At 42.5% G+C, this 15,491-nt stretch overlaps 1 long non-coding RNA gene across 1 annotated transcript; it reads left to right on the forward strand.

Annotated features, from left to right (window-relative positions):
• Window positions 1–891: 891 nt before the first annotated feature.
• On the forward strand, window positions 892–9,119 carry LOC140908295 (uncharacterized). Its single transcript, XR_012157827.1, has 3 exons — window positions 892–1,299; window positions 2,376–2,440; window positions 8,646–9,119. It is a non-coding gene; the product is annotated as an uncharacterized lncRNA (long non-coding RNA).
• Window positions 9,120–15,491: the final 6,372 nt, after the last annotated feature.

Raw genomic sequence — 15,491 nt, forward strand, 5'->3', positions numbered from 1 at the left:
ACCCCGGCCTGAACTCACCAGCGTGCTTTTAATCTGCCCAAGGCACATTCCGCAGTCAATCTGCACCTGCTCAGCCTATTGTTGGAGCATTCCTTGCTGCTGTCCAGGTTTCCTGTGTAAGACTTCATGAGCCATGGAAGTAAGGGTACTCTAGGTCTCCCAGGATCACTGTGGGCATTTCAACATCCTCCACTGGAATATTCTGGTTTGGAAAGAAAGTTCCTGCTTGGAACTTTCTGTCCAGGCCAGTGTTCCTGAAGATGCATGCGTCATGCACCTTCCCTGACCACCCTGCATTGATGTGTCAGTGAAATGCCCATGGTATCTACAAGCACCTGCAAGAGCATGGAGAAGTACCCCTTTCTAGTGATGTACTCCATCACAGATGGTCTGGGGCCAAAACTGGAATATGCATGCCATCTATCGCCCCTCCACAGTTAAGGAATCCCATTGCGGCAAAGCCATCCACTGTTTCACACACACTGCCAAGAGTCAGAGACCTTCATAACAGGATGCAATTAGAGGCACTGCACGCTTGCATTAACACAGCCCCAGCGGTGGACTTCCTGACTCTAAACTGATTCACGACCAACTGGCAGCAGTCTGGTGTTGCCAACTTCCACACAGCGATCGCCATGCATTTCTCACTTAGAGGGCAGCTTTCATTTTGGTGTCCTTGCCCTGGGTGCTGGAGTGAGCTTCGCACAGAGTACCAGGAAGGTGGCTTTCTGCATCCGAAAGCTCTGCAGCCACTGCTTGTCATCCAGACCTGCATAACAATGCAATCCCACCACTCACTGCTTGTTTCCCAAGCCCAAAAGCAATGGTCCACCTGTGTAGCTGCTCCATGAATGCCAAAAGTAATCTGGTGTTTTCTTTCCACAGCACACAGCAGGTCAGGCAACTCTGATTCCTGTTCAGCTTGGATGCTCATGATATACTGCATGACCAGCCGCCATGTTTTCATAACAGTGACAACAACAGAGTTGTGCAGGATCCATTGTTTCAGACAGAGATGGCGGGCGCACAGTAAACAGGGGCCTTGGAAAAATGCCACAAAATGCAGTCAGAAGCCAATGGAATGCTGGGATAGAAAGAACTGCATCATGGGACATTGAGCTCGCACCCCGATGCACTGCGATCCACTCCACCTTCCCACAACTCCTAGCTGCAGAAAGTAGCAAGTAGAACAGTGGGATAGCTGTCCACCGTGCATTGCTCTCACTGTCAGTGCTAGAGCACCAAGCTTGGACATGCTCTGCTGACAGAAGGAGCATAGTGTGAACACGCACAAGCGATGTAATTATACCAGTTTTTGACTGTCGACTTAACTTCCGTTGACAAAACTTTGTAGTCTAGACAAGGTCTTAGATTAAAGAGCCATCTACTATCAGAAATCTCTTCCCCGTGCAGGTACTTGTAGACCATGACCAAATCACCTCTTAACTTTCTGTTGGATAAATTAAATAGATTGAGCTTTTTTAGCCTTTCACTATAATATATGTTTTCCAGACCTCAAACTATTCTTGTAGCTCTCTTCTGAACCTTTTGCAATTAGGTAAAGCCTGCCACAATGTGCATGGAGCCTCGCGTAAGAAATAGTTCTTCCTCAAAGCCCACCAAGGCATCAAAGAAGGAATTTACTTTAAATGGCATAGGCCTAATAATAATTATATTTTACTCTTAGTTTTTATTTATTTAAACACAAAAGCAGTGTTGATGCCATGTGCTGACGCAACCATCATCATCATACTTTGCATAAACTGTTCATTCAGGGAATAATGAATGCACAGATATTGTGGCCAGAGGACTGTCTGAAAGGAATGGAGACAGTCTTCTTGCTGGCCAGAGCTGGAAGAAGGTGTTTTTGGTGACAGCTCCTGCCTGATTGTCAAATATTAGTAATGAGTCCAGTGTGGCGCCCAAGCTACCCCACTACCTTCACTACCAGAGGGCAGGCACATTTGATTGACAGCAAGATGTTAATTCTCACCAGTTCCTCAAACCATTTCCCACTTCCAGCTACCATCGCTAGTCTGCCCAAGAGCAGACAGTCTGATGCAATTCACAGTACTTCCTACCAGGCAGGCAAAGCCACAGGAATGGACTCTTTTGCATTTTCTCTGCAGGTCCAATTCCAGCCTTACCCACAGGCTGGAGGCGGGAGAAGCCTGCAAAAAGGGCAAATAAGGAGGGAAATTAAGTTAAGTTGAACCACACATTTCAGAATGGCTATAAAGGTTCAGTTCTGGTTTGGATCTAGAGATGGGTGGAAGTTTGGGGAAAGTCTGACATTTTCCAAACCTGTTCGCCCATCCCTACTTTTTATGCATGTTGTTCTCCACAGACACTCATGTACCCTTTCTCTTTGTCAGAACCTGAAAGCACAGCCCTGGATTCCATACGTGAACCCCCACAGATAAACATCATAAAGCATCAGGTGAAATATGGCTGCATCAGCCTTCCTCTTTATTATGCTCATTCCGCTAGGGGACATAATCAGAATCTCTCCTTAAGTGTTTTTTTTTTTTTCAGAGCTGGTTAACTTTTTCCTTTTTGTGGGTAGGGGATTTACAGGGCCAGATTGAGCTCTCATGGTCATCAGTGTAAATCTGGAACAACTCCTGTGGTTTCCAGGGAGTCGATCCAGATTTACACTGGCGTAACAGAGTTGGGAATCTAGTTCAGTATGGTTTCAGAGTAGCAGCCGTGTTAGTCTGTATTCGCAAAAAGAAAAGGAGTACTTGTGGCACCTTAGAGACTAACCAATTTATTTGATCATAAGCTTTCGTGAGCTACAGCTTATGCTCAAATAAATTGGTTAGTCTCTAAGGTGCCATAAGTACTTCTTTTCTTTTAGTTCAGTGTGGTTGATTTTGCTAGGAAACAAAGAGATGATTGAGAACAAAAAATCTACGAAGGTTGGAAACGTCTGACAGAAAATGGATCCAGGCTGAAGTCTCAATAAAAGTTTTAGGTTTTTGCATTTATTCATTAAAAGGACTTTGCCAAATCCCATGTATCATAATGCTGGGTCACATTCGGAAGGCCTCACTCAGTCCTTACTGTTCGGTGAGATGTTTGCCTGAGTAAGTACTAAGCTGGGACTGCAGGAATTGGGCCAACACTGCCCTCGCCCCCCACCCATTCTACCCTTCCCAACGTTTATATATCTTAAACACCAGTCCTGCAAAGACTGTTTGCTTGCTTAACTTCATGCACTGTGAACAGTCCCATTTAAGTCAATGGGATCATTCACAATATGGAATGTTAAGTGCATGTGTAAGTCTTTGAAGGATGGAGCATTAAATCTATAGTCTTTAGGTCTGTCTTCACTACATAGTTAGCCTAGGTGATGGGCATCTAGATCTGAGCCCCCAAGTTAGCCTAGCCCAGGTGTGTGTCTCCCTACTGTGAAGCCCTACCAGATTTATTATGTTCTTTCTGCTGTCTGTTTTTTCTGCTTTCACCCATGTTTGTCTGGGGGCACATCCCTATGTCACTGGGACCTACATGTACCACAACCACCAACTCCTCCCCAACCCTGCACATAAGCCTGTCTTGATGCTTGTGAGATCCACAACCTTCACTCTCAGCAAGCAATTCACCATGTGGATGTCCTGATCATCACAAATCCAACTATCTATATTTCTAATAATTGAATTCCCCATTATTATTACCTGGCTCTCCCTAGTCACTAGGTTCCCTCCCAAGGAGGGGTATCCTCAGTGTGAGAGAATATCATGACATCATCTGGAAGGAGGGCCCCAACAATGGGATTGTTTCCCTCTGCTCCAGCTTCAAGTTCTCCTGCCCCAAGACTTTCATCCTCCTTAGCAGGAAAGAGACTGTCAGACTGGGGGTGGGACCCTCTACTGTGTCCCTGAAAGTCTCTTCCATGTACATCTCTGTCTCCCTTAGCCCCTCCAGTTCAGCCACTCTGGCCTCAAGAGCCCGTACTGTGTTTCTGAGGGCCATGACGTGCTTGCACTGTATGCACACATCTGCCATGTGGACACAAAGCTGGTAATTATACATGCTGCATTCAGTGCAACAAACTGGATAGTCCCCGCTCTGCTGCTGGACTTCTGCCTGCATTATTTTGACTCTTGCAGAGTTTTTTGTTTGGTTTCTTTGGGGAGAAAAGGGGTGGTCATTGGCCTAAGTAAATTTTAGAGTTTGTTTGTAAGGTGTGTCTGCCTCTCAGACTCCCTCGCAAAACTCAGGTCTGCTGCTCCTGTTCGCTCCTCTGGTTGCGTAGGAGCTGGCTATTTAAACCTCTGTTCTCCCTGAGTTAGCCCTGCCCTCTTATCAAAGAATCCTAAAGGAATTAGGGATCAAAGGATAGCAGACCAGAGCCTCTCAGTTTAGCCCAGCAGGCCGCTTGGCTCAGCAGATAGCTCCAAAACAGACCACACTATAATCTTCAAGCAGGCAAGGAAACAAACAAGACCACTTCACCCCAAGGATCATGTAGTCCCTCCTCCTTCCCCTGGAGAACTCCTGCACCAATCTCCCATTTGCTGCTCCTGTTCACTAAGTCAAATTAGTTTTAGCAAGACATCAAAAACTGGGCAGGCACCAGAAGACTGGAGAACAGCTAGTGCAATACTAAGCTTCAAAAAGGAGAGCAGCAGCAATCCTGGCAATCTTTGCCTTGCAAGTTTAATGTAATGGGACACATACTAAATGAAGAAAACAATTAAGTATCTAAAAGGTGCCATGATGAGCAAAAAGTAGAAGGGGCTTATAAACAAAGATGATTTTGCCAGATAAATTTGATTATATATTCCTAGAATTATCAATAATTAGGAAGAACAGGAAGTGGTAGCTGAATGTACTCAGATAGTAGTAAAGCACTAGATGCATACATTAATCCAAATGAATTTATGTAGAGACATCATCAAATGAGTTGAACAGTAAACAGCCAAGTGTCAAATTGCAGGGAGGTAGCCCAAGAATTGGTGCTAGCTCATGCTTTATTTCCCACAGTTCATTAACGATCTAGAAAAGGAAACAGGCAACATGATTATTAAATTCTCAAATGATACTATATAGGGAGGAGATACAAAAATCAGCAAGGACAGAAACTTAGAGAGAAAAATGACAAAAATGAGACAACTTGAAAAATGCAGACTAATATGCCTGAGGGGAAATAATCCCAGATAAAGATATTCAATGGCAGGATGAAACCAGGAATGCAGCTGTGCTGAGCATACAGGAAATTAGATATGAGTTTGCAATTTGTCACAGCAAAAGGCCCACAATTTTGGGCTGTGCATCATACCCCAAAGCAGGGAGATAAGAGATGTTCTCTATGGATCGTGGGTGATTAGACCTGGAATATTGTATTCAGTTCTGAACCCCTCATTATCAGAATGACTGACAAACTGGAGGGAGTTCAGAGAATGATTGCAGGCTGAAAATATTGACTTACAAGGAAAGAAAAAAGGAGCTGAATATGTACAGATTTTTTCTAAGAGATAACTAAGGCTTGAACACCTAAAAAGTTTTAATTGTATAATTATGTCAGTAAGGGGTGCGATTTTTTTTAACGGACATAGTTATGCTGGAAAAAGGCTTAGCATAGATGCAGTTAAGGGACTTTATACCACTATAGCTTTTTTCCCTTCACCAAACCAGAGTAAGCTATACAAGAATAAGCCCTTTTATACAGCTGTAGCTGTGTCTGTACAAGGGGAGAGGGTAGGGTTGCCAATTTTAGTTGGACATATTTCTGGAGGTTTCATCAAATGACATAATCTTTAATTCCTGGAGACTCCCGGACAATCCTGGAGGGTTGGCAACTCTACGAGAGGGTTGCCATCTTAATTATGCTGGCGTAGTTCAAGTGGCCCAACTTTTAAGTGCAGACAGAAGGCCTAAATGGGAATGTAACAGTCTAAACAGGGGTATAATTAAGAATAACAGGGTGAAATCAGGAAAATGTAGGCTAATAATGTCAAAACAGACTTCCTGACAGTGAACTATGGAACAATCTCCAAGGAAGCAGTAGAAGTCTCAGAGTGACTTTGGGAGATTTAAAACTAGAAGAGACAAAACATTAGGAAGTGTACCATAGAGAACAATCCTGCACTGATGCAGGGAAAGGATCAAGATGGCCTGGTAGGCCTTTGCCATCTCTCACGTCTATGGTACACTAAACAGACCCACACAATAAGACAAAACATTCTACCTACACCCAAATGACTTAAAATTTAGCTGAAGTCCTTGGCCTATAAGTGAATAAATGCACTAGTTACTTGTTTACCGTCACAATCTAGTGCTCCTTAAAACGGTTACAATCTGATGATGGAGCGTTCTAGTAAATTCTATTCTCTACGACTCAGTTGCAGAGAATTCAGAAACAGACTGGACAAATTGTGTGTGTCCTCTCCAAAAAGCAATACTGTGTGTCCCTGAGTTCCCCCTGCTGGTTTTGCAGCAGCAGTTAACTAGCAAGCTTGGTTTCCAGAATTGTGCTGACATTAATCAATGCTGCAGATATTTAAACAAGCCAACAAAATGAGCCATATCATTTTAGCTGTATTCAAAACACAGAGGGAGAGGAAATCAATGTTTGTCAGATGGAAGACCACAAATCAGTAGGAAAAGAAGTGCCATTTTCAGGTGTTTAAAAGGGTATTATTAACAAAAAGAAAGAACAGCTCTAAAACTGTGCTTGATTGAGTCCTTTAAAGATGAGATAAAGGTGTTTTCTTTCTCAGTTGTGGTTTCGAGCCTTTTCACTCAGTCTTTGTCCAGCTGGGTTTGGCGATTGAGGTCTGAGAGCATGATTGTGTGTTTGTTCCAGCTGATATTAGAGTATGTTTGCTTCGAACAATATGGCTTTGTTCTTTTGTTGAATGCAGCAGTGCTGGAGCTGTTGCTTAGAAAAAGGAACAAATATATTAGGGAGTTACAAAAAATGAAATTTTGATTTGCTTGAGAGAACAGAGCAGTGTGCTTGAGGGAGTAGAATAGAATGATGTGTGAAGTCTGCTCACGGGGCTTACAGGAGGCCACCAAGCCAGTAGTTTAAGGACAGACATTCAAAGAGTGACACCCTCATGTTCCCCCCCCCCACCACCACCACATTCACACTCACATAACAGCTTCTTCTCAGATACGCCTGTAGAATCTTTTTCAGCATTCCCTGCAATGCTTCATAGGTGGTGGTGCTAGTTCCCACAGCTCATCTAAGGAGGTTCAGTGGTTGCTGGCTCAATATTTTGGGGGGCACTCCTGGTATCTAAGGACCAACAGTTGCAAAGTGACTCTGCTCTGCATAAAGTGACTTTATGAGCAGAAGAAGTTGGTGGCCCCAGTCCAGTTCCTAGTGGGAAGGAACCACAAAACCCACCACCACAGCTAGCACTCCTATGGGCAGCTCAGTGAAGGCTCCAAGGCTTGAGCGGATCTGGAGGCAGAGATTCATTTGCCTCTCCAGTAGCTCCTCCAGGTCAGAGTTGACCCACCTGAGGCACGTCAGCTGCTGCCTCTGCTGTATCTGTTCTGGGTCTAGAGGACTTCAGCTTCCAACACGATGGAAAAGACCCATGGAGCTCAGCAGAACACAATAACCTTTCCTCCAGGGATTTTTTTAACCATTCTATTGAAGGTAATTAGAAATCCTGTTGAAAAGATCTCATTTTCTATTAAATTCTGTAGGCTTTTACAGTAATTTTTGTAGAGCCCTACCGGTTTCATTCTTATGAAATTCTCTAGGACACTTTCATAGGAGCAGGGTTGTGAGTCCATGAGAGAAGGATCTCATATGCATACTAAACACTATCCCACAGGAGTTGTTTCAAACCAAGAAAGGGAATTCTTTGTAAGTCACCAAACTTTCCCTCCCCTCTTTTTTTTGTTAGGCTAGTGTTTATTGGGTTTATTTTGGAGCTTTTCTACTCAATGCTGCAGATTATATGTTGTCTGTCTCTCATTCAGACATGAAAGTGGCTGGCTGCAGAGCCAAAACACAGACAGATATGGACACATGGCAGTTTTGAGAGTGGAAACAGAGCAGTGCTGTGGGACACTCAGTAGTCTGTTTTTCCACACACAAAGAGCAACCATATAGACAGAAGAAACCTGTTAGACTGAGAACAACAAAATAATGAGGAAAATAATTTCCCCACAAGAGCTCACAGTGTGTCTCCTGTGTAACAATCTGCACTGAACTGAGCAAAAGGACTGCAAAGTGCTTCAGCATGTACAAGTGCAGGACAAAGACAATAAAGGCATAAGTTTCAGAGCTGAAAATTCCACTCTTGGTGGTTTTGGTTTGCAGAGGGTTCAATGGGATCCCATTCATGGAGGGCTTGTATCCTTAGCTGGGAAGCAGGAATCTGAGGAGATTCAGAATGTAGACTCGTATCCAGAGAGACGGCGGGTGGGGGTGTGAGAGAAACCTCCATTTTCTCTCTCTCAGAGATATTTTATTCATTTATGTTTTCTTTGTTATTTTCTTTAATCTAAAATAAGTCACCTGTTCCTTAAGCTTATAACAGTACAGCCCAATGGATCATGTCACTTTATACTAGCTCATGACGGTTTTTTGTGCCTGTTACACTGCACTTTTACTGCCCCATCAAAGCAACCGCAACTGCTGATAATTACTTCTGCTGTTCTAAAATTTTCAGGAGCTGTAATCTAGTTTGATTTGCAGAAGATTGTGGGCCAGACTTGAGCTGCACACATTCATCCAAGGACAGGTTTTGGCCCTGTGCCTAGAGTCTGGAAATCTTGGTATTGTCTCTGACTGATAACATGTTTGCACGCCACGAAAATACGTTTTAGGATAACATTGAAGACATTGATTCATAAGAGATTAAATGTGTCAAAAACATTTAGTGGAAGGATCCTCTATTTTTCTGACCAGGACTTTGGAACAAGTGGAGACTTCCCCCAAAAAAATCACTTCTAAGGTTTACCCAAGCGCCTGGTGCATGTTGGGACAGGACATTGGAAGCATCAGCCAGTTCTGCATAACTGTCCGGACAGCGTGGATGTGTTTCACAAAGCTGATAGTCTGTGATTATAATATTGAATTTTAGTTTGTTCATTCCAAGCTCCCAGCGTTCTGGGACACATATTGACTGTATGTTAACCCTCATAGCCAATTTTGCTCTTTTATAGGAATTCCTCCAGCTAACAAATTGCTACATGTTACTGGTAGTTATCTATCCATTGTATTTGTTATTGTAACTTAAACAAAAAGAGAATTTCAAAGGATTCTCCTTGTGTAGCTCTGTTCTCCAGATCCCGTACACGGAAAATGCAAGATCCAAGCATAAGCATTCAAAATAGGGCATTTGTTGTCAGGCTTTCCATACGTATGGTTAACTATATAAAAGTACTATGTTTTCAAGAGATAAACAACTTCTAGGAAGAAATGGTAATTATATTTTAACAAAATCAGAATGGAAGACAATTGCTGTGTTACTTTCAAAATGTCATCACCTGAAATCACTTTGAAAAATGCAAGTTACTATATCCTAGAACCAGAAAACTACCGATTAGGTAAATGAGTGAGTGACTGGATGGCTTAGGGATCATTAACAAGTCTTTCTGCTGTTGGTTTGATTCTGTACAAGGTCAGTAGTGATCAAAAGCTCTTACCATCTTATTAGAGAGACAAGTGGGACCAACATGGCTTCAGCAACACTGAAAATTTACCATCTTATGTTTGATGACAAAGTAAGCTGCTGATCCCAATCTATGTCCTAACAGACAGGAATCCACCTCACAAAAACATCTACACAGCTGTTTTTAGTGCTGTAGCATGAGCCCAACTCTGTAGACTCCCTGCTGTGGGTTTAAAGGCAGTTTAGATGTACACTTAGGTACTCACAAACCTAAATCTCATTAAAACTCAGTGGGAATCAGGAACCTCTCTTTCCATGAGACTTAGGCATAGTGTAGACATAGCTTATGTCAGCAAAACATATGTTGCACAGGGGTATGAATATTCCACCCCCCGAGCGACATAAGTTACACTGACATGTACTTCTCCCACCAACATAGCTTATGCCACTCGTGGAGGTGGGGGTTTTACGCCTACAGGAGAGCTCTCTCCCAACGGCATAAGAGAATGCCTTCACCAAACATGCTGCAGCAGCACTGTACATATAGACATGGCCTTAGGTTCCTAATGTGTGGCATTCTGCAGCGCTGTAGATTTACACCCCAGCTTGATGCACACTAACTCTCCAGTATAGACAAACCCAGAGGCTCTTAAGTCACGTAGGAGCTTTTTAAAAATGTACCCAAAACCTGTTTTGCAAAAATTAATTCTGTACGAAGTGAGTTTATGTTTTCTCTTGTAAGTTGGTGACTATTTTAGCAGCTACATTGAATACTTCTCCACACTTATTCCACACAACGAACTTCAAACTCCCTCCTCTGAGAATGTTTTTATGTAAACAGGAAGAGAAAACAATTTTTACAGATTCTATAAGTACTGAAACCTATGATATACATTTCAAAAAATACGGGGCCTCTTTGAATGGACAAAGCTCGTTTGAAAAAGCTGGAAAATAAAATATTAGCGCATAATTCAGTCTCTGCCCTTCCAAACATTTCTACATTATTCTTAGTCCAATATTTCCCTTGCCAGTTTCATGTGAGATGATTTGGACACGTTTCAGTTCAGACTGAGAGAACACCACATTTGGCTACACCTTTCAAGTTGGTTCTGAATTTTGGCTCAGAACTGAACCTTGAAAGAAGCCTGAATTCTCTGTAGGTACTGTCTATGAGGGGGCTCTAGAGTGGCATTTATCCACATGTAACCTTTGAATGCATTCACCACTCAATGGAAATACCCGAGTCAGAATGCCACCTGTCAGGAAGTGCACTGCCCTGTGCCAGCAGCATTAGGAGGCAGCATATTCATGGAAAGTGTTGGTTGGTATTTATATATTAATTATCATCATCATCAACATATTTTAATTAATGAGTTGCCCTGTGCCCAACGGCCTCTTGGCTTCTAAAAAAATATAACTAAAACCACATTTATTTACAAAACAAAAACAAAAAAAAAAAGACAGCATGGCCCAATAGACCAAAGAATACCGCGAGCCCTGACAGCAATGAGAAAGTGGGAGATTAGGAAATAGGAGCAAAGAGAAGGAGAGGACAGCCTAAAAGCTTTTAAAAAGATGGAAGAGGAAAGTGATGGGTGCTTCAGAACACAGAGATAGAGAAAGAGCTTAGGCTCCCATGCTCCTCTATGCATCTGTACACAAAGGGGAACCTTACCCATAGGAAAGGGAAGTTCTGCCTCTGCTGCACACACACACAATTCTAGCAGCGAGGGACAGAGAGGGTGTCATCTCAGCTCCATGGAGTTGGAGGAGGATCTCCTACTCCTTCGGGTACATTCTATAGAATTAACTAGACGTACAACCAAGAAGGTCCCATAGTGGTAATAACAATCCCATAGAATTGTACAGATAATGATAACTTTTTTTATAGGTAGCTGGGACAGAATTTTCTCTTACTTTCTATGGGTTAGTTCAAAGACTCATAGAAAGAATTTTATAGGGAATTTTATAAGGCACTTTCATGAGCTTTTTGAGCTCCCCTATGGAATTTAATAGAAAATTCTGCCTATAGAAAGGTTTTTAATTAGGAAAATAGAGGTTATCCCCACTCCTTAGAAAATGATTTTTTTGGCAAAAATATGTCAGCCAAAAACTGAAATATTTCAGCCATAAACCACAATACTTCTGGGGTTTGACAAATTTTGATATTCTCCATGGAAAGCAGACACTTTTAATTTAAAATTTCATATAGTTGAGAACCCGATTCTTCACCAGAAAACATCTGAGGGAAAATTTGCAATCAGTTCTAGTTCTTGTTCCCGATACAAACCAATAGGACTTTCCCTAAGAGCAGGATCTTCAGATTACAGGGTTGGAATCTGTGGTGTTTCCTATGGAGGAACCACATCCCCATGGAAGAATGAATAGGAAACTCTGTGAGCTATTCCTGCAGAGGGGACCGTGGGGCCTTAAAACAGAAAAGCAGCCTGGAAACCTGAGAAAGTCCTGGTTGATTTCCTGGAAACTGAGCGATAGAGAACAGGAGAACAAAGAGGGAAGAAATAAAGACCTGCACAAGTACCCAGCCAAGGGAAAGAGCTGTCCTGCCACTTTAACTTTTAAGGCTAAGGCAGGACAATGAAAATCAGCTCAGAGGTGCCTAGCTAAAGCGCTGCAAGCTTGAGGTTTGTTTTTGTGGCACACAATGTAAAATATTTTTTGACAAACAGGATTTAAAGCAGTGATATTACTGGGCACTTATTGTGCCCAATCCTGCCATGTGCAGAGCGTCTCCAGCTTCCACTGGAATCACTGGGGGATAAGGGCACTAAAGATTGGACCCACTCATCAACTAACTAATCCTCCCCAACCCCTTGGGATGTAGGTAAACATTATACCTGGATCTACCAATGGGGAACATGAGACACACAAGTTAAAGTTCACATGCAGCTAACAAAAATTCCTCACTTTTGTGATTAGTAACACTCTTGATCATTCAAAGGGAAAGAATATTCAAAGTCTAATTTACTTTCTGTGATTGTTCATCTCTTGCATTTCACGCATGGTCTAGATAATACTTAGTCCTGCCATGAGTGCAGGGGCTGCATTAGATGACCTCTCGAGGTCCCTTCCAGTCCTCCGATTCTATGATCAGCTTGGTCAATGAAAATAAATGAGTGAAAGTGATTAAAAATCAAGTTATTCTTTCACTGCTGCTTCTAACTGCACATAACGAGTCTGTGGAAGGGAACACTTGCTGGCAAATGCTGTGGTACCAGATGACAGTGCACGGGCTACAGATGCTTCAGCACCTTTCAAGTTCACTTCCCACTTGGGTTACTTGAGCCTTATTATTTAATTTAACATTTTCTCTGGCAGGCTGCAGGTGGCAGAAATTTCTGCCTAGCACTATTTGGAAAGGGGAGGTGTTCCCCTTGCTTCGGCAGCTCAAGAGAGTTGGAGGTCATTTTCCTGAGAGATTCTTTCATGTGTGCAATCAGGAGGGTAGTATTGCAAACAGACGGTTAGCAGAAGCTGGGCTGCTCTCACAGGTGGCTCAGGTAGCATGCATGAGCATACAGCTGAATCCCAATGTTTCAAATCCAGAATACTGAAGAACCACACTATCTCAGATTTGTTTTCAATCATGTATCTGAAATGTATGTTGAAACCTAACACTGGTTTTATGCAAACCGAGTTTTAGGAAGGTCTGAATGTCCTCATAAAAAAAACCCAAAGATGACATATCTATGGAGGCTGCTGCTACCACCATGGTTCTACTGTGAAATCAGATGCAGACTTTTGTTTCTGTTTCATTTCACTTTCTGCTTCTCAAGCACTGACACTTTGCTGCAATGTTTGGCTTGGAAGGCGGGAAAACACTGACATCCAAACCTTTTTCCCTATTGGAATTAAAAATAACCATAGGAAAATGTGTATTGACCTTGGGATTTGTAAAGCCTTCTTTTAACAAAACCTGAATTCAAGTCCAGATTGCCCTGGCAATGTGCCTTTAAGTAATCTGCAAAAGACAACACAGCAAAGCAGTTGCAAAGTCAGGACTAGAATCCAGGCATTCCTGACACCCAGTTCTATACTCAGTCTACTAGCCCGCACTTTATTTTGAATAACTAAATCCCCATAAAGATATTGTTTGTTCTTTTCTTAAGCTGTTTTGTGTTGCATAAAATGCTATGTGTTTGGATTATCTTAGAGCTTTGAGGCATGAAAGGTTCTCTCCTTACCCTGTACTGTAATGTCCAAGAGATCCACTAAAAAGAAATGAGTAAATTATGTGTTTGTGAATAGCTGGATTGAGGGCCCTGCAGGCAGAAGTTCTCCAATTATTCACAGAGCAAGTCTAGCCCAGCAACAGCTGTGCAAGCTTCCCTGCATCACCCCGCAAACATGCTTTAAGCCTGACCTGGAGGGGCCACCTGGGAGGGAGTTCTCCATTCATTCAAATCCTTGGCAGCTCTGTGGAGACTGCCAGGTAAGGTGCCAACTGTGGTCGTGGTTTCTGTGATGTGAATTGTATAACTGATGGAGCTGGTGATGGATGTAGCTAAATAGTACATGATATTGCATGAGCTAGGTGAGACTGACACAAATCATGATCTTCTGAAAACATTTCCAGCAGCTCTGTGTATATGGGCAAGGGTTTGAGCTTTTCGTTACTGAAACCTTAGGTTCCTGTTTACCAAATATTTGTTCACTCTTTATACATAAGGGGGATGGGGAAATGAACCACAAAGGTGAGTGCCAAAACTCTGTTTTACGTATGGAAATCATGATCATGCAACTTCAAAGTTGAAAAACCAATCAGTCTACCACAAGTTCATTGTTTCTCCTGAGATTTCCGCCACTTCTTGGTTCAAGGCAGAAACAGCATGAGAACAGCCATTTATTCAGCGGGGGAAGATGGTGTTACAGTGGTCCCATGAAAGTCTTTACAAATGCCAAGACAAGCGGTAAAGCTCACTCCGTTTTTTCTTTGTTATTTCAGTGTTTCCATTGCCAATCATATATCATATGTAACACAAACACATACTCCCTTCCTTACCAGAGAAAAGACAGAAAAGGCCGATTAAATCATTGAGTCTGTCTCTCTGGCAGTGCTGGAATTTTTCTTATTTTCTAAATTTTACCCACTACAGTGTTAAGTGTCCCAAGCAATGGGGTTTCCACCCCTACCTGTGGAGAGACCCTCCAACAGCTTTAGTCATTTTTTTTAAATCAACCCTTGATTTTTCCCTCCTGCACACCTAATTCCGCCCCACCCCCCTCCCCATCTCCGAACCACCTCTAATTAGAAAATACTTCTAACTAGACAATATTTCTCTGGTAATGAAGTGTCCAGAAATGAGTACAACCATATAGCTGCAGCTTCACCAAAGACAAGCAGAGGAGGACAGGTGTCATCTCAACAAAGCAAGAAATGAGATTTTGTATTTCTGATGCAAAGGAGAACAACTGAGCATCACTTGAGAGCTGTGAATATTTTACCACAAGTCAAAGTAGTACCAGGAATTCCACATTTTGTGGCAGATTTTACCACTATCCATCATAATGTTTGTTCACCTTCTTAATAGTGCATAAAAGCCCGCTTTTCCCTGCTCCATTTTTAAATAGTTCCTTTTTAGACATTAGTCAAAAGAAAGAGGACCCAATTCTGATTTCATTTACATCAGTGAGCATCAGGAGTAACTCTACTGAAGTCAATGGAGTAGCACCAGTGTAAGTGAGAGGAGAATCAGGCCCAGGCACTACACACTGTTTGTGAAAGATGAGGAAATACCTGTTACTGAAGTCGGAAAAAGGAAGCCACTACCTCCCTGTTCACCCCACAGTCCCATCCCCCACCCCGATTTTCATTCTCTCTTCCACATGTTACTGTACAAAGGATATGGGAGGTACCCACTATCCTGCAAGTAGAGGGGA

The sequence above is a fragment of the Lepidochelys kempii genome, chromosome 3 (assembly GCF_965140265.1).
Source record: "Lepidochelys kempii isolate rLepKem1 chromosome 3, rLepKem1.hap2, whole genome shotgun sequence".
Taxonomy (NCBI): domain Eukaryota; kingdom Metazoa; phylum Chordata; order Testudines; family Cheloniidae; genus Lepidochelys; species Lepidochelys kempii.